Raw genomic sequence first — 26,162 nt, 5'->3', positions numbered from 1 at the left:
CGCAACAAAGTTTCAAATACAGAAGGTAAACAAAGTCCAGAAACCTGCTTTTAGCAGCTAAGGTCTCACAGCTAAAGCTGGCTCTCAGCTCCAGTGACAGCCATACAAGGTAAATAAATGCCAGAATAAAAAAAAAAAAAAGGAAAAAAGGAGAGGTTGGGAGCTTCAGTCACCCACCAGCCTGAAAACGGCCCTTAGCCCCTTACTCAGACTGGCCAGGCACCCCAGTGGGGACCCCCACCCTGAAGGGGGTGTGACCAGCTGCAAACAGCCATCATCCCCTCACCCAGGCTGACCAGGTACCCAAGCGGGACCCCCACCCTGATCCAAGACACCCTTCAGGGCAAACCAGCCGGCCCTCACCCCTGCACCAGGCCTCTATCCTATATAGTAAAAGGGTAATATGCCTCCCAGCATCCAGATCAGAGGAGACATGAGGCCTCCCAGCACCGAGATCAGCGGAGACATGAGGCCTCCTAGCACTGGGATCAGCAGAGCAGCGAGGCCTCCTAGCACTGGGAGCAGCGTGACAGGGGGCAGCGCCCAAACCCTCTGATTGGCCCTGCTTTGTGTGTGACAGGGTGCGGCGGCCCAACCCTCCCATGGGCCCTGCTCTGTGTGTGACAGGGTGGAGCCGCAACCTCCCCATCGGCCCTGTCCTGAGTGTGGCAGGGGGCAGTGCCCCAACCCCCCGATTGGCCCTGCTCTGTGGGTGACCGGGGGGGGGGGGAGCCCAAACCTCCCCATCGAGCTGCCTTGAGTGTGACAGGGAGCGGCGCCCCAATGCCCCAGTCGGCCCTACCCTGAGCATTACTGAGGGTGGCATCGCAACCTCCTGATCGGCCCTGCTCTGTGCATGACAGGGGGGGAGCTCCCCAACCCCTCTGATGGGCCTCCTCTGTGCGTGACTTGGGGCAGCACCCCAACCCCCTGATCGGCCTGCTCTGTATGTGACAGGGGTGGCACCACAACCCCCTGATCTGCCCTGCTCTGTGCGTGACAGGGGGTGGCGCCGCAACCTCCCCATTGACCCTGCCTTGAGTGTGACAGGGGGCGGTTCCCCAACCCCCCAATCGGCCCTACCCTGAGCGTGACTGAGGGTGGCACACACACACACACACACATATATATGTATATATATGATGTCATAATGATACTCTAAGAAGTAAATTTGTTCACCTTTGGAGGTTGTTAGGATATCAACTCATTTTTCTTAAAATTCATATAAGAAAAAAAATAAGTGTATCTGGACTTTCCTATAAGGACAATCTTTAAAAGTAACCAAATAGTTGATGGAAGACTTTTTTTTTTAAAGAAGAATTACTGTAAATAAATACAGAAGGACTAACTAATAGAATTAGAAAAAAATCACCAATATATCACTGATAGAATTAGAAAAATTGCAACTCTAAGAATATTAGATCAAGCCACAATCAACAATGTCAGTTAAAATCACTTGGTAAAATACCATTGTACAAACTATAATATACTAGAGGCCCAGTGCACGAATTTGTGCATGGGTGTAATCTGGCTGGCCTGATCCCAATCAGGGAGGATCGGGGCTGAGCCTGTTGGGAGGAGGAGATGGCAGGAGGTTGGCCAGCAGGTCCACCCAGATCAGGGCCCGATCAGGGCCAGGCTGGCTGGGGGGAGGGGCCGAGGGCTATTGGCCAGCGGGCCCCATCCCTGATTGGAGAGGGGGGCCCAACTGGGGGTGGGGATGGCTTGGGGGAGGGGCTGCAGGCTGATAGGGGTGGTGGGGCCCATTGGGGGTGGGGCCAGCTGGGGGGAGGTTCTGCAGAAGGTTGGCCTACCGGCCCCACCCCCTATTGGGGTAAGGGGGTGATAAGGAGCGGGGCTGGCCAGGGGGAGGGGCAGCAGGCCAATCGGGGTAGGGTGGGCCGATTGGGGGTGGGGCCGGTCAGGGGGAAGGGCCATGGGGGGGTTTGCCAGACACCCTGCCCTTGATCTGGGTGGGAGAGGCTGATCAGGGGTGGGCCAGCTAGAGGGAGGGGCCGGCCAGCCCCACCTCCCATTGGGCCAGTTTGCTGGCTGCAGTGAGCGTCATAGCAACCAGTCGTTCTGGTCATTATGGCTTTCTGGTCGCTGGCTTTTTATATATATAGATGGATTGGCTAACACTTGAGAACTCACTGATGTATCTTTAGCACCACAATTGGGAGAGCCAGATATTGTGTGCATTCCAATGTCATGCACTAAGAAGTAACTAGCACCTCCTATGGTATTCTTATCTAAAATATTGACCCCAAATATAGTTCAGCCTTTAAGTCTAATTACGTTTGCAAAATTATGGAGGGTAGAAGAACATAATGAACAATACCAAGAGGTTGAGGGAAACTCCTTTTGGACAAATGAACCAATTTCTTAAAAAATAATTGGTGTGAGAATAAAAGGAGGAGAAACTATTGCAGATTTTAAAAGACTTAAGAGACAACAATCAAGCGCAATGTATATTCTTATTTGGATTCTGATTTTAACAAAACAACTGTAAAAAGACATTTGAAACAACAAGGAAAATTTGAATATAGTGATTATTATGGAAGTGGGGTCAATTTTGTGGGATAAAATAATGGTGTTATAATTATATTTTTTAGTCCTTACCTGCTAGAGGCATATGTGTATAGAAATATTTATGGGGATAATATAATACTTGGGCTTTAATTTAGAATACCCCAACAAAAAGCTGGGGGTGGGCAATGAAAGAAGTAGGACCGAATATGGATACATCTTGAAACTAGGCGATAGGTGTACAGAGATTCATCACATAATTTCCTCTACTTTTCTCTCCCGATATTTGTTGTGTTTGAACATTTTCAGATAAAAGTATTAAAAAAACCTTGGTGTCAAAAAGGGCAATTGTGAAAATACCATGTAACAGTTTAAATGAAACCTACAAAGTGAAAATAGAGAATTTATATCTTGATGAAAGAAAAGACTAATTGTCATTTGGCCATGGTCACAAGCTATGAATAAGTAACCTTCAAAATTGATCTTAAACCCTTCCAGTCAATCAGTGACAACTTCCCTTAGGAGCTCATACTTCTAAAAGTCAGCTAATCAGAACAGTCTCTGTCCATCAACAAGCCTTTCATGGCCAAAGATCAATCAATCCCCAAACACTTTAACTTCTGAAAGTCTCCCAATCCTTGAACTCCATGTTTTCCAAAACACTAGATAAGATCACCAGCTTGCTTTGTTCAGTAGGACTGTAACTTACAAGTACTACTTTGCAAATAATGGCAAATTCAGGTCTTTGTTTTACAAAAAGAAGAAACCCATTCAAGAAAATTTTTGAAAGTCTGCTGAAATCAGCAAGATTAAACTTTGGGACCTTGAACCTGTATTTGTAATCAACTCAAATTGCACTGGCTTTTTGAAGGCAAATTATAGATGAGACTCAGCCATTGAATATGAATTCCCATCTCCCTCTTTCCTGAGCAAGAGGAATCAACTCAATTAATAAAACTCAGCATTATTAAAAAAAAAAAAGTTGGGAAAAAGAGGGATGGAACAGAGGGATGTTTTATAAGCTACTCCGTAAGTGTGATTTGTCCATCTGAAACACACAAATAACCAATAAATGTTTTCAAAGAGGTATTTGCTTTTATGTTTTCTAAAACAGATTTCAATGTGTCTGTCAGAAAATAAAAAAAGACTTAAGCCACTAATTAAATTGTGTATTCCACCTCTAATACCTATTCTGAGTGAATAAAAAACGATGTCTCAAACCACATTATGTGATGTGTGATTATTCCTGAGTGAGATCTATAGTTTACAGAAGTGCATATATAAATGTTGAAACTCCAAAGGAATTATTTTCTGATCTCTGATTTGAGTAATACTTTTCATTTAAGACCTCAAAAAATAAGATTATATATATATGTGTGTGTGTGTGTATGATATGAACAATGCTTAGGGTTAATTTATTCAAGATAAGTTATAAAAGTGTGTTTTAGCTCCTTTTATCACATTTATCATTAATATATTTATTTAGAAATCAATATCATCTGTATTTTATCAAACTGTGAAGAGTTTCGGTATGGTACATAAATAAGTTATTCAGGCATGTCATATATCACTGAAGTTCACTGCTATTCTTTATAAATTAAGAAATGACTTCATAGATTTCTCTGGTGACTGTGATTAAGTTGTTTTTAGCCCATCAAACTGATAGAAAAACCACCATCTTAAAGTGATCAAATATTAAATACTCATCTATATGTAATTTGAGCACACCACAGAAAAATCAAACCCTTTGTGAATAAATTCAGTTTAAGAGAAATAATGTTTTGAAAGCTGCACCTGAATATCTTTGAAAACTGAGGCATACTTATGGATAAAGTTTTCAATATTTTCTCCTGTGGTCTAAGTTTTGATAACTTCTCAAGTACTTTTATCAATGTGCCATAGTACTATTCCTTTTTATTTTTTAAGTTGTGAATTCTCCTAATTGGTTGAGTGATAGGTGGAGAACTTTAGTATCAATTAGACTCCAGCAGTAAATATGGTTATATTATAGTTGCTGAGACAACATAACCAAACAAATGTCCCAAGAGACAGTCTTAGGAGTGTGATAGTGACAAGGAAAATCCATTTTAAAACAGGGTTCTTATTGTGGCTTTGGGGGTCAGGAGTCTCCAGAAATGTGCACATTTTGAAAAGAGAATCCTAGCCTATCAGATTTTCAGAGTGGTCTTGACTGTATAATCAGATTAAGGCCAAGTATACCTGGCAATCTTTTTTTTAAAATATATTTTATTGATTTTTTACAGAGAAGAAGAGAGAAGGATAGAGAGTTAGAAACATCGATGAGAGAGAAATATTGACCAGCAGCCTCCTGCACACCCCCTACTGGGGATATCCCCACAACCAAGGTACATGCCCTTGACCAGAATCGAACCTGGGACTTTTCAGTCTGCAGGCAGATGCTCTATCCACTGAGCCAAACCGGTTAGGGCAATGCCAACCTTTTGATGGTATATAAACATTTTAGCCAAACTGTCTGGATATTTTGTCTGCACAAATCAAATGAACCACTATTTGATAACTGAACAAATTTTTCTACTTTTATTTAGACATTCCAAGCACTTTTATTATTATCCCCACTTTCTAGACAAGGAAACTGAAGCTTAGAGTGGTTAAATAATTTCTGCCAGATGGAGCTGGGATCCAGGCTCAGGTTGTCATATTCCAGAGGCCACTCCTTCTGAAACACCGTGTAATTCATATGCCCCAAGAATACTTAACTTCAAGATTTAATTCATGAAATTTCTTGCACTTAGGGAAAATAAATATTCATCTCAACTGAAACTAATTTCTTGTTTAGTGTATCTTTCCTTATGTCTTCTTATTACATCCATTCACCCAACTTCAACTATTGTTGTTTCTTGGGCCATTTCCCATGTGGACTAGAAGTTTCTTTAGTGCAATGGTTGTATCTTATGTTTCACTATATCCCTAGTACTTAGCACAAAACTCTGCACATAGTAAGTTTTAAATTAATATTTGCTTAGTTAATGAGTACATTTTATTTCCTTCTCTAGCTGTGCATGAAGGAGAATAATCTTTTAAGCTACAACCTTATTTAGATTTGGGGTTGGTTTTAGATTTTTTTGAATGTTGGCCAATGAAAATCTGGCCAAATCAAGGAAAACCAGGTGTTCCAGAAAGTAAGGTGTCCTACATACAATATCCTGAATCATTTTCTTGTCAGTGTAATCTGAAAATAGTAAGTAAAAGGTTATAAACCAGGATTCTCAGAATTTTATTTTAATTCTATAGTTAGACAACACAATTGTAGCCATTTTCTTGCACCTAATCTGAGGTGTGTGTGGGAGAGTGGGGGTGGGGCAGAAAACAAAACAAACCAACAAAGAACCCAAAAGCTTGTACCTTTTCTAGGTGAAAAGATCTATTTATAAATTGAGGTTCATGAACTCCCTGGCAAGATTTGGCTGCGTGTACAAGTGAGTGCATCTCTGAGAATTCGGTTAAGAAATCTGCTTCGGGAGAGCTGAGTAGTGTGGTGATAAGAGATTTTCCCCTGCACCGCACTCTCAAAACAGCTGTGTCAGAGCCCCAGCTAGCCAACTCAGTCACTGTTGGTATATTTTCCTCCATTCCTGCTCTGTAAGAGCCCTTAGAACAGAGAATGTGTTTTCCTTCATTTTTGTGCCCCTGCACCTAATATGACATATCCTATAAATGCAAAGTTCTAAATAAAAATGGAAAGAATGAAATCTTAGAAATTTCTAGAAATTACAGTTGTCTGGAATCTTAGAATCTACTGGAATAGATGAATCCTTTACTATTATATATCTAAGTTTCTTAGTGCATAAAATGGGACTAATATTATATACTCTGGGGGGATAAATAGGAAATGCTTAGTTCCTTCAGAGACTAATTGTAAGAATATTTTTTTAAAAATATTTTTCTTCCTGGATTCATGAACTTCACATTTAATTATGAAAAATAAAAGACTGGGCATTTTTCTAACAAATTAGTTTGGCGCATTGTAGAAAAAAATGTCAGTCTTTAAAACATTGTGATTCATGTTTTTTGAGGTCCTTTGAGAATTTCTTCTCAAAAATTCCTAAAACTTTGTATTTTGCTCAGTGCTCTTATTCATGCTTGTGGATGAAACCAGTTACTAGAAACTCACACAGCTAGAAAAAATTTGAGCTGCATTAGCAGGGCAGACAACATTGGGCAGAGAAACAAGAACATGGGTTTTAGTCTTAGTTCAGTTATTAACTCGAAGGTGATCTTAAGCATGTCATTTAATCTCTGAGGACTTCCATTCCATCAATCTGTAAAGTGAGAGGGCTGGTTTAGATGACCCTTATGCACTCTTTCAGCTTTCACAATCTATAAATCTTTAACCTAGTTCACTTCCTCCTTTGAGCAGGGACAGCTCAGTTCAGACTAATAGTCTAATGAGAAGCAATCCTTTTAGGTTAAAGTGTGTTTACTGGATTTCTTTCTATGTGCTCCAGATCCGCTCTCACCTTTTCCACCCTATTTTTTCTCCCCAGAGGCTGACCTCTAAGGACTGCATTGCCAGGCTACATTGCCCTGTTGCTTTTGGCTAGGTTCAACCCTTGGGAGGCATCAGCAGGAGATCTGAAGATGGAAGGAGAGGTCAAGGTTTCCACTGTCCCTATTCTCCTCTGGGCCCTCCTAGGATGGGGGCTGTATTTCTCTGTTTCTGTGCTGAAGACCACAGCTCCTGTGCCACAGCTCTAGTAGGAATTGCTCCTGCTTTTGTCTCGTCCAGTCTAAGGGTAAGAGAGGCTTCTTTCTAGTGGTGGCTACCCTGGAGGTGCTTCTTCATTTCTTGTTGTTGGTTTTTCTTAGTCCTGTCCTCATTTTTATAAAGAGGCCATTCATTAAACTCTCTTTCACCCTTTCCCATTTTGAGGAGGCTAAGCTTATACACATAGTGAAAGAGTGGTTTTGAGAATGTTTCCAGCTGAAATATTTTGTTAAGTTGATTTAGGAATTGAACACAAAGAGGAATTCATTAAATACTTTGATAGAAGTGGATCTGCACAGAGACATAATGGAAGTTACCTCCACTTTTGAAATCCTGACAGTTATGTCACTGGCTAAACAGAAAATTTTGACTAGTGTTTCATCTTTCTTAACAATGCTGTGGAAATGGTTCCTAGATTCATTGCCAGGTCCTGGGGAGATTAGTATTGAAGACACTGTTTATAGATGTGCAGCTGGTTGGTTTATACTGAGTCTGATTTATTTAATTAGATTACTCACCTTGGGAGATGGAATATATATTTTCTACTAAAATCAAAATACGCCCAGTACATACTACTGAGAACTCTAAAGATGGTTGACCATTGACCAATCAAAAATAGACTCTTGGCACATTTAGGGCAAATTTTCTCCAAAAGAAATCTGGTAGAACTCACCTTAGTCCACTTCTACATCTCATGGAAGAACTGTACGGACAAATGGTATGGAGAATAGATTCTGAGGACTCCCTGGAACTTTAGCACATTGAGATCTCTTCTGGAATAAGAGTAAAAACAGAATCAGCAACCAATTCCCCAAAACAACAAGAGAAAACTAATTGTTCGCCTGACACAATGCAATTTGAGTAAGTCTAAAAAGTGGAATAAAAATTAATGGGTAGACTAGGGCAGGAGGAAAAGGCTTTCAAAGCAAAAAGAGAAGCATACTAGTAAGTAACGGCACTAAGGTGTGGAATGACCTAATCCATTCAGGGTCGACAAGAAGAATATATAGAGTTCTATTATAGAGTTCAAGGTAGAGATGTAGTCGGGGAACAGACCAGGAAGATCTGTATATGCCATGCTAAGAACTTTGTACTTCAGCCTATAAATCAGTTACTTATTATAATTAGTTAAATTATGTTCTCCCTCCAATATATTGAAGTCCTAATGCTCAGAACGTGTAAATGTGATTCTATTTGGAAAAATGGTTTTTGCAGAGGTATTGAAGATAACGCCATTAGGGTGGGCCTTCATTTAATATGGCTTGTGTCCTTATAAGAATAAGAAACACCATGTAAAGACAGAGGCAAAGTCTGGAGTGATGCTGCTATAAGGGAAAGGATGCCAAGGATTGACTGTCACCACCCAACACTAAGACGAGTGAAGGAAGGATTCCATTGACAGTCTCAGAGGGAGCATGGCTCTGATGACACCTCTAGAATCATGAAGGAATACATATCTATTGTTTTGAGCCACCTAGCTTGTGGTAATTTGTATGGCTGCCTAGGACACTAGTATACTAACATAAGTACCGATAGGGACAAAGACTGTTACATAAATGGGTGAAGTGGACCACATGTAAAACAATAGAGAGTGGGAGAAATTGTGGCAAACTACAGAACTTGTGCTCATATTTACATTAAAATATTTTAAAATATTGCCTGCAGCAAACAAGAAGAACCTATGGACCAAATTAGACCTGTTAGCTCCCTAAAAGTAGGAGTGTAACTCTACTACACATTGGTAAGAATTTAGAGGGTTTTAAGCTGAGGAATTATATTAGCTGTGCACTGTATAAATATTACTCTGGTGGCAATGAGGAGGATGAAATAGAGGAGTATAGTAAGGAGAATTTTATAAGAACCAGGTGAGAGATGATACAAATATAGACTAAGGCAAAGATAGTGGATATAGAGGGGTGTAGTTTTTAAAGTAAGGAAGTAGGAGAATTGAATTTAGGGAAGCACTGAATGGATGGTAGTGTAAATGCCATGATTGTGCTGTATAATAACTACTTCAAAACTCAATGCTAAGAACAATTAGTATTTATTCTCATGGATCCAAAGATTGGTTGTGGCTTGGCTGATCAAGGCTGGGCTTAGCTAGATGGCTATGTTTCTCATGGAAATTCTGTGGCTTGGATGAAATAGCACTGCTTCATGTGTCCTTCATTCTGTTCAAACTAGCAAACTAGATGGCATGTCCTTCTGATGGCAGTGGCAGAGTGCAAGAGGGAAAGAAGAATCTCCATATGACTGGGTTGAAATTGGCACACTGTCTACTCTGCCATTTCCATTGGCCAAAGCAAGTCCCATAACTATGTCCAAAGTCAAGGGTCATGGAAGTGCACTCCTCCCACAGATAGGCTACAAAAATTGTATGGATGTGGGAGGGGTGAAGAATTGGGGCCAGCAAGTCAATTTACAATAAACTTCCATCTGTTCACAATCGTTCACATTTCTTCCTTACACAAATTTTACTCAATAGCATCCCAGGATCCTCAAAATCTCATCAAATCATGGTATCAGGCTTACAGTCTAAGACTTCATCATCTATATCAAGTCCATATGTGGCTTTTCTTAATTCAGAGATCTATGAACTAATAGATAAGTTATCTGCCCCATATATGCCCAACATACAATGGTGAAAATAGGGGCATGCTGATCATAACAAACACTTCCATTAGAAAAAAGGAAGAAAGGGAGACACATTCCACTGGCCTATAGCAATTTTGAAAACTCACCGGGCAAGTAGAATCAGGTCATTTTGCTTTTGGTAGTAAATGTGTCTTAATTAGACCTGGGCTCTGCTCTCTGGGAATATCTTCTTAGTCCTTAATTCTTCATTAATTTTGGTTGACCCGAGAGTGTCTTCTTGGTCCTTAATTCTGCTCCCTGAGAGTGTCTTTTTAGTCCTGAATTCTTCATAAATTTTGGTTTACCATTGTAGATATTTTTTTGGCCATTTCTGAAGATGACATTGAAAAGATGCCCATTTTGGTGGCAGAGCAGCTTTCTAAAACTTCTATACCTTTTGTGTAGAGGGTTAGGGGCCCAGAAGTCTATATGATTTGATAAATCTCAGTCTCTTTTAATCCAGGCTGCCAAGTCTTTTCTTGTAGGTCTTTATTAATATGCAGCTAAAAGTAATCATCTTATGCTTTCAACACTTCAAAAAACCATCTTGCCCAAGTCCATCAAATCATTAAGTACATTGTGTATCTTCCAAGTTCATAGGTAACAGTCTTAACAAATGCTTTGCCACCACATATAGTAGGTCATTGTTTCAGTCTCCTATAACAGTTTCTGCCACCCAGCCCTAAAACCATTGTACGTATGATGACTTTTTCTTATGGGAGTATGCCTTTCCCAGAATCAATTCCTACATTCCAAAACTCACTGGTTTAAAATATCAATAATTTATTCCCATAGATCTGAGGGTTAGCTGGCATATGGCTGACCAGGCATACTGGGCTGGACACAATGAGGCCAGGGCTAAGATGTGGGTGTAGAATCTGTACCATTCACCAAGACTGGTGAAGAAGAGGAAGAGCAGACTGGGGATAAGGAGTAAAGAGCTCAGTTTGGATACATTGATCTTGTGGTGCCTGTGGGACACTCAGGTGGAAAAGATGTGGGACTTGAGCCTCGGAGACAGGTCTTGGTTCGAGAGAGAAAGTTACATGTTGTAAATTGTGACTAAGGACATGGAATAGATGAATGTCCAAGGTGGTCATATAAAGTGACAAAGGTTCTAATATGAAATCTCCAGGTGTACCAACATTTAAAAGGTGTGAAAAGGAAGAGCAGCTCACAAAGAAAGCTTAGATGGAACAGAGATATAGGAGAGAAAGTGTTGTGGAACACAAAGGAGGAGAATTTCATTATTGTGGGAATGAATTACACTGCCAAATACTGCAGAGTGGTCAAATCCTGAAAACAGAGAGTTTTTTGTATTTGGCAATTAGATCATTGATAGGAGAGACCAAATAACTTATTTTCAAACTAGGACACATTTGAGAGTGAACAGAGATGCTATTAATAATTACAGCAGAAGAACGAAGTTGGAGGAATTAGAATACCAGATATCAAGCTATATTATAATGCTACGGTTCTCAAAACTGCCTGGCACAAGAACAGACATATAGATTAATGGAACAGAACAGAGAACCCAGAAATTGATCCAAGCCATTATGCTCAGTTAATATTTGACAAAAGAGGCAAGAGCATACAATGGAGTTGAGACAACCTCTTCAATAAATGGTGCTGGGAAAATTGGACAGATATATGCAAAAAAATGAAAGTAGATCACCAACTTATCACCATACACCAAAATAAACTCAAAATGGATAAAGGACTTAAATGTAAGATGGGAAATCATAAAAATCCTAGAAGAAGCCATAGGCAGCAAAATATCAGACATATGTCATAGTAATATTTTTACCAATACAGTTTCTAGGGCAATGGAAACTAAGGAGAAAATAAACAAATGGGACTACATCAAAATAAAAAGCTCTGCAAAGCAAAATAAACCACCAGCAAAACAACAAGAAAACCCATTGCATGGGAGAACATTTTCACCAATGTTATCTCTGATAAGGGTTTAATCTCCAAAATTTACAGAGAACTCATACAACTTAACAAAAGGAAGATAAATAATACAATAAAAAAATGGGCAAAGGACCTAAATAGACACTTTTCAAAAGAGGACATACATAAGGCCAAGAGACATATGAAAACCTGCTCAAAATCATTAATCATTTGAGAGATGCAAATCAAAACAACAATGAAGTATCATCTCATACCTGTCAGAATGGCTATCATCAACAAATCAACAAACGACAAGTGCTGGCAAGGATGTGGAGAAAAAGGAACACTCGTGCACTGCTGGTGGGAATGCAGAATGGTGCAGCCACTGTGGAAAACAGTATGGTGTTTCCTCAAAAAATTAAAAATGAAACTCCCATTTGACACAGTAATCCCACTTCTAGGAATATATCCCAAGAAAACAGAAAAACCAATCAGAAAGGATATATGCACCCCTGTGTTCATAGCAGCACAATTTACAATAGCTAAGATTTGGAAACAGCCTAAGTGCCCATCAACAGATGAATGGATTAGAAAACTGTGGTACATCTACACAATGGAATACTATGCTGCTGTAAAAAAGAAAGAAACCTTACCATTCACCAACAGCATGGATATGGAGAGCATTATGCTAAGGGAAATAAGCCAGTCAGAGAAAGATAAATATCACATGATCTCACTTATTTGTGGAATATAATGAACAACATAAAATGATGAACAAAAATAGATCCAGAGACAGAGAAACATCAAACAGACCATCATACCTCAGAGAGAAGGCAGGGGAGGTTGTGGGGAGATGGGTAAGAGGGCAACCAAAGGACTTGTATGCATGCATACTAGCACAACCAATGGATATGGACACTGGAGGAGTGGGGGAATGTACTAGGGGGTGAGAGTGGCTGGGGAGGAGTAGATGGGGGGAAAAGGAGATATGTGTAATACTTTAAACAATAAATAAAAAATAAAATAAAGAAAGAAATAAATGAATGAGCAAAAAAAAAAGAAGAAAGAGAGAAAGAGAGAAAGAGAGAAGAAAGAAAGAAAGAAAGGAAGGAGAAAGAAAGAAAGAAAGAAGAAAGAAAGAAAGAAAGAAAGAAAGATAGAAAGAAAGAAAGAAAGAAAGAAAGAAAGAAAGAAAGAAAAAAAACAGAAAGAAAGACAGAAAGAAAGACAGAAAGAAAGGAGAAAAAAATTACATCAGAACTACAAGTGCTCTTACGCAACCAAGGACATATGGTCACATTAGTCTCTGATGAGACCTGCCAGGCTGTTTCTGCAGGGTAAGTGGAGTGTGAACTGAACATGATTTCCGGTTGGCAGAAGAGTGGTATGGACAGGGAAGTGCTGAGACTCCTAGAGTAGATTTCTTCCTAGGACGTTGCTTCTGAGGAAGTGGGAAGAGGGGACAATGACAGAACCATGGGCTTCATATAAATGAATATTCTTCTAACAGAGGAGACCTCAAACAGCTTCTAGGGTTGTGAATCCAAATAAGACTGACTGAGATTTTCTAAGAGAATTTTGAAAGTAGAACCAGCTAGTAAGAACACCCCCACTTTTTTAATCTTTATGTTTTTTAGCAACATAGGTAGAAGATCTGTTGTTATCAAAGTAAAAGAAACAAGACAGTGGAAAAGAACAAACACCTGGGCTCATGTTGGGATTTTTTTTTTTTTTTTTTCAGAAAGAACAAGACCTTGAAATATTCTGTTGTCAGAGGATCTCAGTGTTAAAGCAATATTCACTTTGGAAAACCTAAGGTAAACAAATATATTATGATATAATGAGTCTCAAATTGGGTAGACAGTATTAAAACAATTCAGAATATGATGTATAGCTGCAAGGAGCATAATACTTTTTCATTCTTTTGCCCCTGCTCACTTTCTCTCCAAGTCACTCCTCCCTCCACCATCTACTGTTAAAAATTATTCTAAAACCAGGCTGATGGCACAGGTCCCGGCTTAACAAGCCCTCTTTGTTAGCTGCATCAGTTGGCTCAAGAGTTCATGTGAACAGGCAGCGAGAATAATTGCATGATAATCTAGGTCAAGTTTTCTCTTTCCCACCATTGCCAGAGAGTGAGAACGCCAGATTCATTGACTTCAGGAGCCAGCACCGGCACAGGACTGGACTTTATCTGTGTAGTCATGTTTCTTTGATTGGGCTCCGTGGGGGAAAACAAAATCCCCGCTCTCAAGCAACACAGTGAATGATTCTAAGAGCTTTACCTGATCTCAAACCCTATCAGCATATTTATGCACATTTTGGTTCTTTTTTAAGAACCCTTTCAGTTCACTAGTCACTAATAGAATAATGTTACATTTCAGCTAAGCCATGTTACATTTGAAAAGAATCTTTTCTTTTAGGACATGAAAGATAACTGACTTAACAACAGGCAATGGAAAACCACTTCATCTATAACAGGGTCCCAAAGAGAGCCAACTGATTTTAAATGTTTGTTAATTTCATTGAAATTTCAGGACTGTTAAAAAAAAATTAAAGACAGAGCTTTAAAGGAATTATTTAAATGTAAACTGCGTCCTTATACACTGGCAGATTGATGGATCATTGTTCCCATTCTTCTTTTTGAATGAGAAGTGAATATGATCTATGTTCGTCAACTTTAGTGTGGATTCACTGAATAGTATAAAGACCAAGTTAGAGCTGCCTTCAAAGTCCCGGCTCAATCTTTTATTAGCTGTATTAATTTGAATTACTTCTCTCATAGCCCGTTAGCATGGAGGTCAAATCACCCCCACTATTGCCAACAACAATCAAAGCGTAACTACAACAAAACTGTGCACAAAGACCACTAGGGGGTGAACCAAAAAAAGATTAAAAAAAAATGCGGAGACAAAGAAACAGGACGCAAATGTCAGAAATGGAAGATATAGAGCTCAAAACCACACTTTTAAGGTCTCTCAAGAACTGTCTAGAAGCTGCCGACAAACTTAGTAAGGCCCTCAAAAAGACTGGTGAGACCGCCGATAAATGTAGTGAGATCCTTAAGAAATCTAATGAGACCCCCCTCGATATTGTGATAAAGAACCAACTAGAAATTAAGCATACACTGACTGAAATAAAGAATATTGTACAGACACCCAACAGCAGACCAGAGGAGCGCAAGAATCAAGTCAAAGATTCGAAATGCGAAGAAGCAAAAAACACCCAACTGGAAAAGCAAAATGAAAAAAGAATTCGAAAATATGAAGATAGTGTAAGGAGCCTCTGGGACAGCTTCAAGCATACCAACATCAGAATTATAGGGGTGCCAGAGATGAGAGAGAGCAAGATATTGAAAACCTATTTGAAGAAATAATGACAGAAAACTTCCCCCACCTGGTGAAAGAAATAGACTTACAGGTCCAGGAAGCACAGAGAACCCCAAACAAAAGGAATCCAAAGAGGACCACACCAAGACACATCATAATTAAAATGCCAAGAGCAAAAGACAAAGAGAAAATCCTAAAAGCAGCAAGAGAAAGAAACTCAGTTACCTACAAGGGAATACCCATACAACTGTCAGCTGATTTCTCAACAGAAACTTTGCAGGCCAGAAGGGAATGGCAAGAAATATTCAAAGTGATGAATACCAAGAACCTACAACCAAGATTACTTTATCCAGCAAAGCTATCATTCAGAACTAAAGGTCAGATAAAGAGCTTCACAGATAAGGAAAAGCTAAAGGAGTTCATCACCACCAAACCAGTATTATATGAAATGCTGAAAGGTATCCTTTAAGAAGAGGAAGAAGAAGAAAAAGGTAAAGATACAAATTATGAACAATAAACATGCATCTATCAACAAGTGAATCTAAGAATCAAGTGAACAAATAATCTGGTGATCATAATAGAATCAGGGACATAGAAAGGAATGGACTGACTATTCTTGGGGGGGAAAGGGGTGTGGGAGATGCGGGAAGAGACTGGACAAAAATCGTGCACCTATGGATGAGGACAGTGGGTGGGGAGTGAGGGCGGAGGATGGGGCGGGAACTGGGAGGAGGGGAATTATGGGGGGAAAAAGGAGGAACAAATGTAATAATCTGAACAATAAAGATTTAATTTAAAAAAATGAATTACTTACTTAAGCTTTTTGTTTTATTTTTTTCTCATCTAAAAAAAGGGGAAATCATAATGGCTGCCTCATAGGAGTCTTGCAAATATTAAGTGAAGTTGTGTTTGAAAATTACCCACTATATGACCTATTATATAATAATACAAAGCTCGATAAATATTAACTAAACTTTGTTTCTCTTGTCATGGACCCTGATTATGGAAGCCCAGAAACTAATCTCAAGAAGACTCTAGAAAACCTTAGTATTTGCAGTGAGGTATTGCATTTTCCAAACCTCATGTCTAGAAAATGGGGCATGTGTCAGTACCACTAATGGCTATCTGCACATAAATATTCAAGTTCAGGGAGGCCAGGACCCCGCAACATTAGGGAGGGCCGTTTTCAGGTTGGCCACACCCCCTTCAGGGAGGGGGTCCCTGCTGGAGTGCCTGGCCAGCCTGGGTGAGTGGCTGATGGCTGTTTGCAGGCTGGCCATGGCCCCCAAACACCCAGGATCCCAGTGGAGGCTGGCTGGAAGCAGGTATCTGGGATTTATTTATCTTTTATAATTGAAACTTTGTTGCCTTTAACGGAGGCCACAGCCAGCCAGGGCAGGCAGGAAGCTTGGCTTCCTCCATCGCCGAGGCAACCAAGCCTCCTGTTTGCTCCAGCTCCGGGGCTGCTGGCCGCCATCTTGGTTGGGTTAATTTGCATATAGTCTTTCTGATTGTCTGGTGGACATGGCTTGGGGACGTAGTGAAGGTACTGTCAATTTACTTGTTTCTCTTTTATTAGATTAGATAACTAGAGTCCCAGTGCACAAGTTCCTGCACCAGTGGGGTCCCTCAGCCTGGCTTGCGGGATCGGGCTGAAACCAGCTCTCCAACATCCCCTGAGGGGTCCGGGATTGTGAGAGGCCACAGACCAAGCCAAGGGACCCCACCGGTGCACAATCGGGGCCAGGGAGGGACATAGGAGGTTGGCCAGCTGAGGAGGGACCATGTGAGAGCTCCAGAGCATGTCTGGCTCATCTGGCTCAGTCCCTATCGGTCAGACCCCAGCAGCAAGCTAACCTACTGGTTGGTGCGTCTGCCCCCTGGTGGTCAGTGCACATCTTAGCTAGTGGTTGAGCAGCCTTAGCTTAGGTTGAATGGCTGACTGGACTACTGGACACTTAGCATATTAGGCTTTCATTATATAGGATGGGGTCCTTGCAGGGTTGTCCTGCTCCTGAACCTGCCCAGAAAAGCAGTTCATTTCTTTACCCAAAGCATTCTCTCAGGAGATCAAGTCCATTAAAAATGAACAAGTCAGCCTGACTGGCATAGCTCAGTGTTTGAGCGTTGACCTATGAACCTGGAGGTCATGGTTCGATTCCAAGTCAGGGCACATGCCCGGGTGTGGGCTCAATCCCCAGTGGGGGGTCTGCGGGAGGCAACTGCTCAATGATTCTCTCTCATCATTGATGTTTCTATCTCTCTCTCCCTCTCCCCTCCTCTCTGAAATCAATAAAAATATGTATATTTTTTAAATGACCAAGTCAGCTATTTATTTACTTATTTATGCAAGAAATAGTTACTTATAGATGGTTCTAAGTGCTAGGGATACAGAAATAAATTTAAAAAAGACAAAAAGCCTTCCTTTTCTGGACCTCCTATTCTAGTAGGAGAGACCTAACCATAAACAAGATAAGTAAGTACATCATTGGCAGATTAGATAGTGATATATATTAAGGAGAAAAGTAAATCAGGAAAGGGGGCTATGTTTTAGAGGAGGATGAAAAGATACCGGAATCTGAGATGGGGTGAGTGGGCGAGGCAGCCTCGCTGAGAAGCTGTGAAGTTTTCAGTGGGACTGAGGCGTATTTCTTGCTGTGACCTTGAAACATTCAGGAGAATGACTGGTTTGCTGGACTCTAGCTCATCACTACGGCAGTTGACTTGGGATCAGACCCTCTTCTTTCAGGATACTGAGGAGCTAAAGTGATGGGTAATTGACAAACAGGAAAATGCAGCTACAGTGTGGCAGAGCAGCTGGAGAGGAGAAGTCACAGAGGTAATGAGAGAATGTATCTAAAGCTGGGGGACATGTCAGGGACATCTCTTGTTTTAACTAATAGGATTTCTCTCCCCTTCACTTCCTCTCCTTGGCCTCTGCTTTGTAGTTCTTTGGCTTAGTGACAATTGCCTTCGAGACATCCTTCAAAACAAATAATCAAGGCTCCTACATGTTTAGAAAATGTACAAGATAAGAATTTTTTATTGAAAGGTGATAGTGTGCCCTTGTAGCCACCACTTGTTGGTAAATACTGTGATTTTTTAAAAATATTTTAAAGTGGCAGTACATTTTATGTTCAGAGAATAGATATTAATATAAATGAACCCTGTATATGTAATTTACAAACCTGGATTATTATACAAGCCCCAGTGTATTCCTTCCCACTCATTTAAATATGTGGTTCATACAGTGCTCACAGCTTGCCCGCCGAATACTCTCAAAGCAAGTATGTCAGTTCCTTGGGAAAAATTTATATCTGTGACATCAACAATGAGGATTAATGGTGTAATGCGGGGAAAGGAGGTAGATGATTTAATAGTAAATATAAAATACATACTTTTTTGGATAACTTAAAGGTGTTTTTACCTAAATGCCCCCAAAAACTTTTTAAAACTTTGAGTATGGTCAAGTTTCTGTTTTCTAAAGTAAGGGCAACGAGGCATGGCATGTCCTAACTGACAAATAATTGCAGTCCTATGTACTTGCTTTGGGATATAGTTTTGTATGAACATTTGAATATCATTGCGTCTGATGTTCAGTATTAATAAGTCCAATAAAATGGATGCTGGGAGGGAGTCTAGTGTGTTTCTCCATTTTTATTCTATTTCAGTCTCCTCATGTAACTCCGCTACCTGGACTTCCAAGCTACTTCAGCTCACTTTCCCCCAAACTTTCTCTAGAGCAGTGGTTCTCAACCTTGGCTGCACATGAGAATCACCTGGGATCTTCTGAAAATCCTGATTTCTGGGGCCCCACCCCATAACAAAGAAACAGAATTTCCGGAGGATGAGGCCAAGGTTGAGAACCAGTGCTCTAGAGGTTAACAATGCCTGGAAGTACTCAATAAATGTTGACAGCCGGACAGATTGAAACCTGAAGAGTTAAATAAATCTGCCCTGGCTGGTGTGGCTCAGTTAGGTGGAGTGTCGTCCTGTGCACCAAACGGTGGCAGGTTCGTTGGATTCTAGGTCAGGGAACATGCCCATTCGCTGTTTCTCTTTCTCTTATCACTGTTTCTCTCTATGTGTGTGTCTGTCTTTCTCTCTCTTCTTCTCTCTAAGTCAATTTTTAAAAAGACTTAAATAAATATGAATGTTGAATTATAGTAAGTGGCATATGTGAGCTAAAGGGAGAAATTAGGTAGAAGAGGTGCTAATTCTTGATGGAAGGAGGTGCATATCTTCCTTTTCAGGAAAACAAACTATCAAGTACCTCCCCACCACCCCATTCCATGCACCGTATCTTATTACTAGTCTAACTGAAACTGGTATAAAATGCCTTCCATAGAGGAGACTGGGAAGAGAGACTCAGGAAATAAGTCTGAGCTGTATTTATTCTCTTGACTGAAATATTTAAAGAGAGTGTCTACAGTTACTGGAAACTGGATTGGAAACCTGGTCATTTAGGCTGTTGCGATCTTTCCTTTGTTGGCGTGTGTAGGTGGCCCATGCAGGGCACTTGGAAAGTGCCTCTGTCTGTCAGTGTTTGTGGATGGATCACTGCCATAGTTTCATTAACAGAACAAAAACTCAACCTGATTCAGATCAAATGCAGAGTGCTGAGGGCTCTGGCACCAGCCGGCAGCCAGAATTACTCAAGGTCCAGCACACAAGTGACCTACTTAGAACTTTCTCTATCTCCTTTGAAACTCCCTGCCTTTCCTGATTCTAGGGGCACAGGAAAGGCGGGGCTTTAGAAACTCATTTGAAGGGCTCTGAACTGTCCCCACATTCCTGTCTGGAAAAAGCTTGTTTCTCTTTGGTTTCACCCACATTTCTTGACTCCTTAATTTTTTTCTCTTCTTTGAGGTTTCTCCTGCCTTGTTTGAGATCACTACTGCTCTCAAGGTGCACCTGACAAGGTGAATATTTAGTGTGCAGTTCAAACCCTGGTTGTTTAAGTGCATGCATTTAGTTTTACATAGACCCTGCTCTCTTCTTCTTAAATTACTGGGTAGGAATGGGTTTTTCTTGCATAGCTTTTCTTTGCCAGGGCACTGCTGGCCATTCTGTTATGGTACTGAGAGTGGAAGGTTGATTATCTATATATATATAAAGACCCAGGGGCCATCCCAACCGAATGGGCAAGGAAACAGGCTGAGTGGGGCAACAAGGCCGGCAGCAGGGGTTAGTGAGGGACGACCAAACGACTAAACAGCAAGCTGTGTGGGGCGACCAGGCTGGTGGTGGGCAGGGGGGCAGTGAGGGATGACCAAATGACTAAAGAGCAGGCGTGTGGGGCAACCAGGCCAGCAGGGGACACAGTTGGCGGCAACCAGGCAGGCAGTGGGGGCAGTGAGGGGTGACCAGGCCTGTAGTGGGGGCAGTGGGAGGTGACCAGGCTGGCAGAGGGGGGCAGCGAGGGGTGACCAGGCCGGTGGGGGAGGGGCAGTTGGGGGTGGCCAGGCCTGCAGGGGGGGCAGTAAGGGGTGACCATGCTGGCAGAGGGGGCATTTGGGGGTAACCAGGCCTGCAGGGGGTCAGTTAGGGGTGACCATACTGGCGGGGGGCCAGTAGGGGCCATCAGGCAGGCAGGCAGGTGAGCAGTTAGGAGCCAGCAGTCCCAGATTATGAGAGGGATATCCAACTGCCAATTTAGGCCTGATCCTCAGGACATCCCCCGAGGGGTCCTGGATTGGAGAGGGTACAGGCTGGGCTGAGGGGATCCCCCCACCCCCCAGTGCATGAATTTCGTGCACCGGGCCTCTAGTTTGAACATATTCAAGTTTCACAAAAAATCACCTGTTATCTTTGAAAAACTTGCTCCCTCCCCCACTGCAAGGGCCCATTGTGGGATCCAGGGGTAGGGCCAGGACTCTATACTTTAAGGATGCAGAGGTCATTTATGTGGGCACTCAGGGATGAGCACCCCTCCCTGGGATGCTTCCTGCACTGTTGGGACAGAAATGCCCTGGGGAAGCTAGGGGTAAATAGAGTGCAGATAGAGAAAGGGTGGCAGCTAGTGAGTAATCACCCTTGCCGCTGCAGGTTGTCACATTCTGTAATATGGAAGGTCTGTTTCAGCACCTCTCTTCATTAGCATAATTTCACATGCAACCATTCCCCTGAAGCTCTGATAGAAGAGAAGTTGGTTCCACCTCCCTCCGCTCTTTTGTGTGTGTTTTTTTCCAACTCCCCCCAGCCTTTGTCAACATAAATAAAGAGTTTCAAAGCCCCACAGTGACAGAAAAAGGTCAGCCTTTCTCATTGCCTCTTCTATGAACTTCCTACCCCAATGTGATTTCAAGTTAGAGGACACACCCCTGCCGGTGCTGAGGGCCTGCCAATAGCATGGCTTCAGTGTGATTGAAGTGCACCCAGGTGAGCACTTCTCTTTGATGAAGTAACTGAGCTTTGGCTTTCATGCAAACAGTGATGCCTCTATTTTGTAGATGAAACAACTGGCATCTCTGAAGCCCTGAGTCTTAGGGCAGGAGGAGGAAGAGGAACAAGGTTTTGATATCAAAAATATTTTCTCATTTCCCATTTCTAACCATCATGAGTTTTCCTGTTGGGTACAAAAATCAAAATTATGGACTTTTTTTCCCCCCAAAAGAAGGATCATTGACATTTGTTGAGATTTCCAAGGTGCTTACAGGAACACTGAAAGGTCCTATTGTTTAATCATATATTTATTTGAATTCTATTTATTATCTGGTAATTCAAATGTGGATTTGGTTCAGACCAGAGCAATCTTTCCAACAATGATAACCAATGGTAGTAAAAGGCTATGGCCTTTCTAAATGGGAGGTTTGCTCACATAGGTGATACTTAATTATAAGCCAGCTAGCCATCCTTCTGAGAAAGGTACTGTATCTGGTTTCTAAACCTGACCATTCATCCAAACCACATGGAGTATAAGGACAGCAGATCCTTGTGAACTGCAGAGCTACTGGCTCAGATTTTCAGAATGGAGTCAATAAATTGGAATTTTTTTCTAGATTATCTCAAACCCACTACACATCTGCACTTCAGCATTAGGGAAGAGACCCTGGAATACCCTTCTGACTCTAGAATTCCAGGATGCTCTGAATGTTTTTGTATAGATGTGATAAGTGCTTCATAAACTAGAAGATATAATATAAATATAAGGCATTGTTAGTAATCTCCAAAAACCTCCACGTTTTCACTATGTGTCTATGTGGGGCTGAGCTTAGAACCAAGGAGCAGAAATCAAGATAAATTATTTAAAAAGGCATTTCTGTGAGTGATAAAGTTGGTGTTTCCCTGGGTTTTAGGTTGCTGTGAACATAGGGACAGGAAATCAGAGGCAAAGCTTGAAGCGTTCAGTAGATATGAGGGATTAGAGGAAGATGATGACTCAGAATTGGGGCAAAGACAATGAACAAAAATCAGGAAAAGAAGTTGGACAGAAGCCAGGTGGGAAAAAGCACAGAGAATTGAGCTGGGAGACTCAAACTCAACAAACAGGAATGAGGAGATCCATAGAAGCTTGAGGTGCAGAACAAGCACACAAGAGAACTGCTCAAAAAATCAGAACAAGGCACTTTGATTACTGAGGCAACACTTCCTCCAGGAGTTCTCTCACTAAATGCAGTTAGCTGGAGCCATGGGGGCGTCTTTGGAGAGAAGAATAGGCAGGCTATTTATGAAACAAGTGCACCTTACTGACCAGAAGGTCACCAGGTCTGCTGTCTCTTCAAGCCTGTAGGGTAAGAAACCCATATCCTGAAAGAACTGTGAAGAACCCCAGATCCTCAGCAAGCAAGCTATGTGACTTTGAGGCACCTACATCCCCTTGAGCAAACTGCATTTATCCTTGTTCAATTTCCTCATCTTTAAGATGAAGGTGTGGAAAGGACAAGGTCTTTAAGGTCTATAATTCTGTAAGGTCTATAATTCTAGGCATGCCAGTAGTGATGCTGCAGACAGCACTTCACAGCCAGATGCTGGCTCTGCTAGTGTTATCTCCACACTCAAGTGGGGGCAGCACATCTGGCACCAAGCCAGACTGAGCGTGAAGGGAGTGAGGCTGGCACCTCTCTGAAAGTCAAGCGGCCCATTCATCATAGTGACAAATTGCATGCTATCATGTACACTACAAATAGCACATAGATGATTAACCAGGCCACTGTCATAGCAACAGCATTGTTCAAGCTCTTTATTCTTGATAAACAGGCTATGTGAAAAAAACATGTTTCCCAGTTTCAGCTTTGCAAACTAATAACCTTAAACTTTCTGGTCCTAGATTTCTCAATAGTTTGAACCATTTGAAAATTTTAATTTTCAATTCTTTATCTATAGACACAGCCACTTTATATACTGCAACTTATATATAGAAAATGGGTTAACCTGACAAATGATTTTAATATAGAACCATAGAGAAGTTCTATTTAAGTTTTGATTTTTTAAATATTTTTAATTGATTTTGGAGGGGCAAGAGAGAGAGAGAGAGAGAGAGAAAACAACAACAACAACAACACATCAATGCAAGAGAGAAACATCGGTTGCCTCCCAACCAGAGACCAAACCTGGACATGTGCCCTGATTGGGAAGGAACCAGTGGCCCTTTGGTGCATGGACAATGCTCAACCAACTGACCCACACCAGCTAGGGCTCCGTTTTGATTTTAATAAATATTTTGAATATCTACACTGGATCAGGCCCTGAACTAGGATCTGCATACATAACTGAACTAAATAGTCTCAATAAATAAATTTTAAAAAACACAATAAAAAAGTCCTAATAGCTAACCTCATAGAGCTTAAGATCTTTTGGCAAGTCAGATTTGTCTGATTATTTAAATGCTCCTAAAGTATCATATAAATTGCACCTTCACAGGTGAAGGAAAAATCTACCACCTGGGAAGGATTATTAAACTTTGTTTAGTTTCTAATGAAAAGATAATTAATACCCTTCTGAAAATACAGTAGAGAAGAATCTGAGAGTGAGCAAGCAAAACCCCTAAGGAAAGTATTCGAAGCCTGAGATAATGAGATATCTTTATAATTCAGCTGTTTGAGAGAATGAAGATGAGGGGTTATTTTCATTTTGTGTATCTTATCACATGAACAGTCAGGCAAATGTGAGAAAATTATTATATTGAAACACATGTGGCATATGCAACAGAAAATAGTTTGAAGTTTATTGAAGTCTGTATTGCATTTAAAACATAACAAAGTTAAGGAGAAAATGTAGCTTTCATATTGACAGATCCAAATTAATGCAATGAGGTTAACTAGTTTTATTGATAGCATTTTAAAAGAAAATGTATCTTTATTGCTGAAATATTACAGATGTCCCCTTTTTTCTCCCATTGACCCCCTTCTCCCCAATCCCACTCCCTCCCAGGTCTTCACTGCACTATTGTCTGTGTCCATGGGTTATGCATATATGCATATATAAGTTTTGGTTAATCTCTTCCTGCCCTCCTCCCTTCTCTCTGAGAATCATCAGTCTGTTGCATGCTTCCATGTCTCTGGATCTATTTTGTTTCCTAGTTTCTTTTGTTCACTAGATTCATATATAAGTGAGATCATGTGATATTTGTCTTTTTTTCTGACTGGCTCATTTCACTTAGAATAATACTCTCTAGGTCCCTCCATGTTGCATCAAAAGATAAGAGATCCTTTTTTTTTTTTACAGCTGCATATTATTCCATTGTGTAAATGTATCACAGCTTTTTTATCTACTCATCTACTGATGGGCACTTGGGCTGTTTCCAGATCTTATCTATTGTAAATTGTGCTGCTATGAGCATAGGGATGCATATGTCCTTTCTGATTCATGTTTAAAACTGTTGGTTTATGGTGTAGAAATGATCAATTTTATTAAGGCATGGTCTTTATACTTTACACTTTTGAGAGTGGTTTATAATAATATGGAGAATGGATAGGTTCCAGATTTTATAGGTTGAATTGCATGATATTGAAGGTCTTCAACTATTTTTAACCTATTATTCTGACAATTTCATCTGACTCACCCTAATAACTAATGTGAAAGTTCATTTGTTGTTCATAGAAAGGTGATGGGGTAAATTCTACATGAAAAACTTTTTGGCCAAGAAGGAAATCTAATTTATGAAATAGCTATTAAGTATATGACAATTGTTGATAATATCTTGCTAACATTATTTAATAAGCTGAATGATCAGGGTTCTGTTCAAGATGGCGGGCATAGGCAAATGCAGTACTCAAATCTGCCCACAACCACATCAAAATTATAGAACTATAGAACAAACTATAGAACAACCATCATTCAGAACTGCCTGAAATTTAGCTGAACAGAAGTTTTACAAATAAGATTACACAGAAGAAGTCACATTGAGACTGGTAGGAAGGGCAGAGATGCAATACGGGCGGGTCCCTTACCCATGTGTGGCAAATAAAAATATAGAGGGATATTTCAAATGTTCAAATGTAAAGGTTTTCCCTGAAGAGCAAGGGATCCCAGCCTCACACCAGGCACCCCTGGCCAGGGTTCCAGTGCCAGGAAGACAAGTCCCCATAACTTGCGGCTGTAAAAACCAGCTCTGATTGTGGTTGAATGAGACAGAGGGCTGCTAGAGTTTCAGATGTTCCTTCTAAAGGACCCATGCTTAGAATTACTTGGACTCACTTGCTCTGAGTTCCAGTTCTAGGGCACCAGGAACATATGAGAGTAGGAGGAGCAGTTTTCTTCCCAACAGAAGTGCTGGCAGGGACCATTGTTTCTTTTCTGAGTACTTTCCCCACAGAGCCAGCAGGAAGGCAGCATATCTGAGTCTCCATAAACTTGGCTAACACTATTTACCCTGCCCTGGTGATTTCCTGAGACCCTGCCCCACTCAAATTGTGGGCCCTACCCAAGCTGTTTCCAGTGGCTTTTTGATACTACAAATGGTCTGTCTTGGCTTATGCTTTGGACTTTCCTAAAATCTCTTAAACAAGCAGCATCTGGCCTCAGCATACCCCATACCTCTAGCTAAATGGCCCCAAGCCTACCACTAGTGGCAGCCAACCTTGGTTCAT

The sequence above is a fragment of the Myotis myotis genome, unplaced genomic scaffold, assembly GCF_014108235.1.
Source record: "Myotis myotis isolate mMyoMyo1 unplaced genomic scaffold, mMyoMyo1.p scaffold_m19_p_1, whole genome shotgun sequence".
Classification (NCBI taxonomy): domain Eukaryota; kingdom Metazoa; phylum Chordata; class Mammalia; order Chiroptera; family Vespertilionidae; genus Myotis; species Myotis myotis.
The sequence above is the reverse complement of the archived record's forward strand: the minus strand, read 5'-3'. Positions refer to the sequence as shown.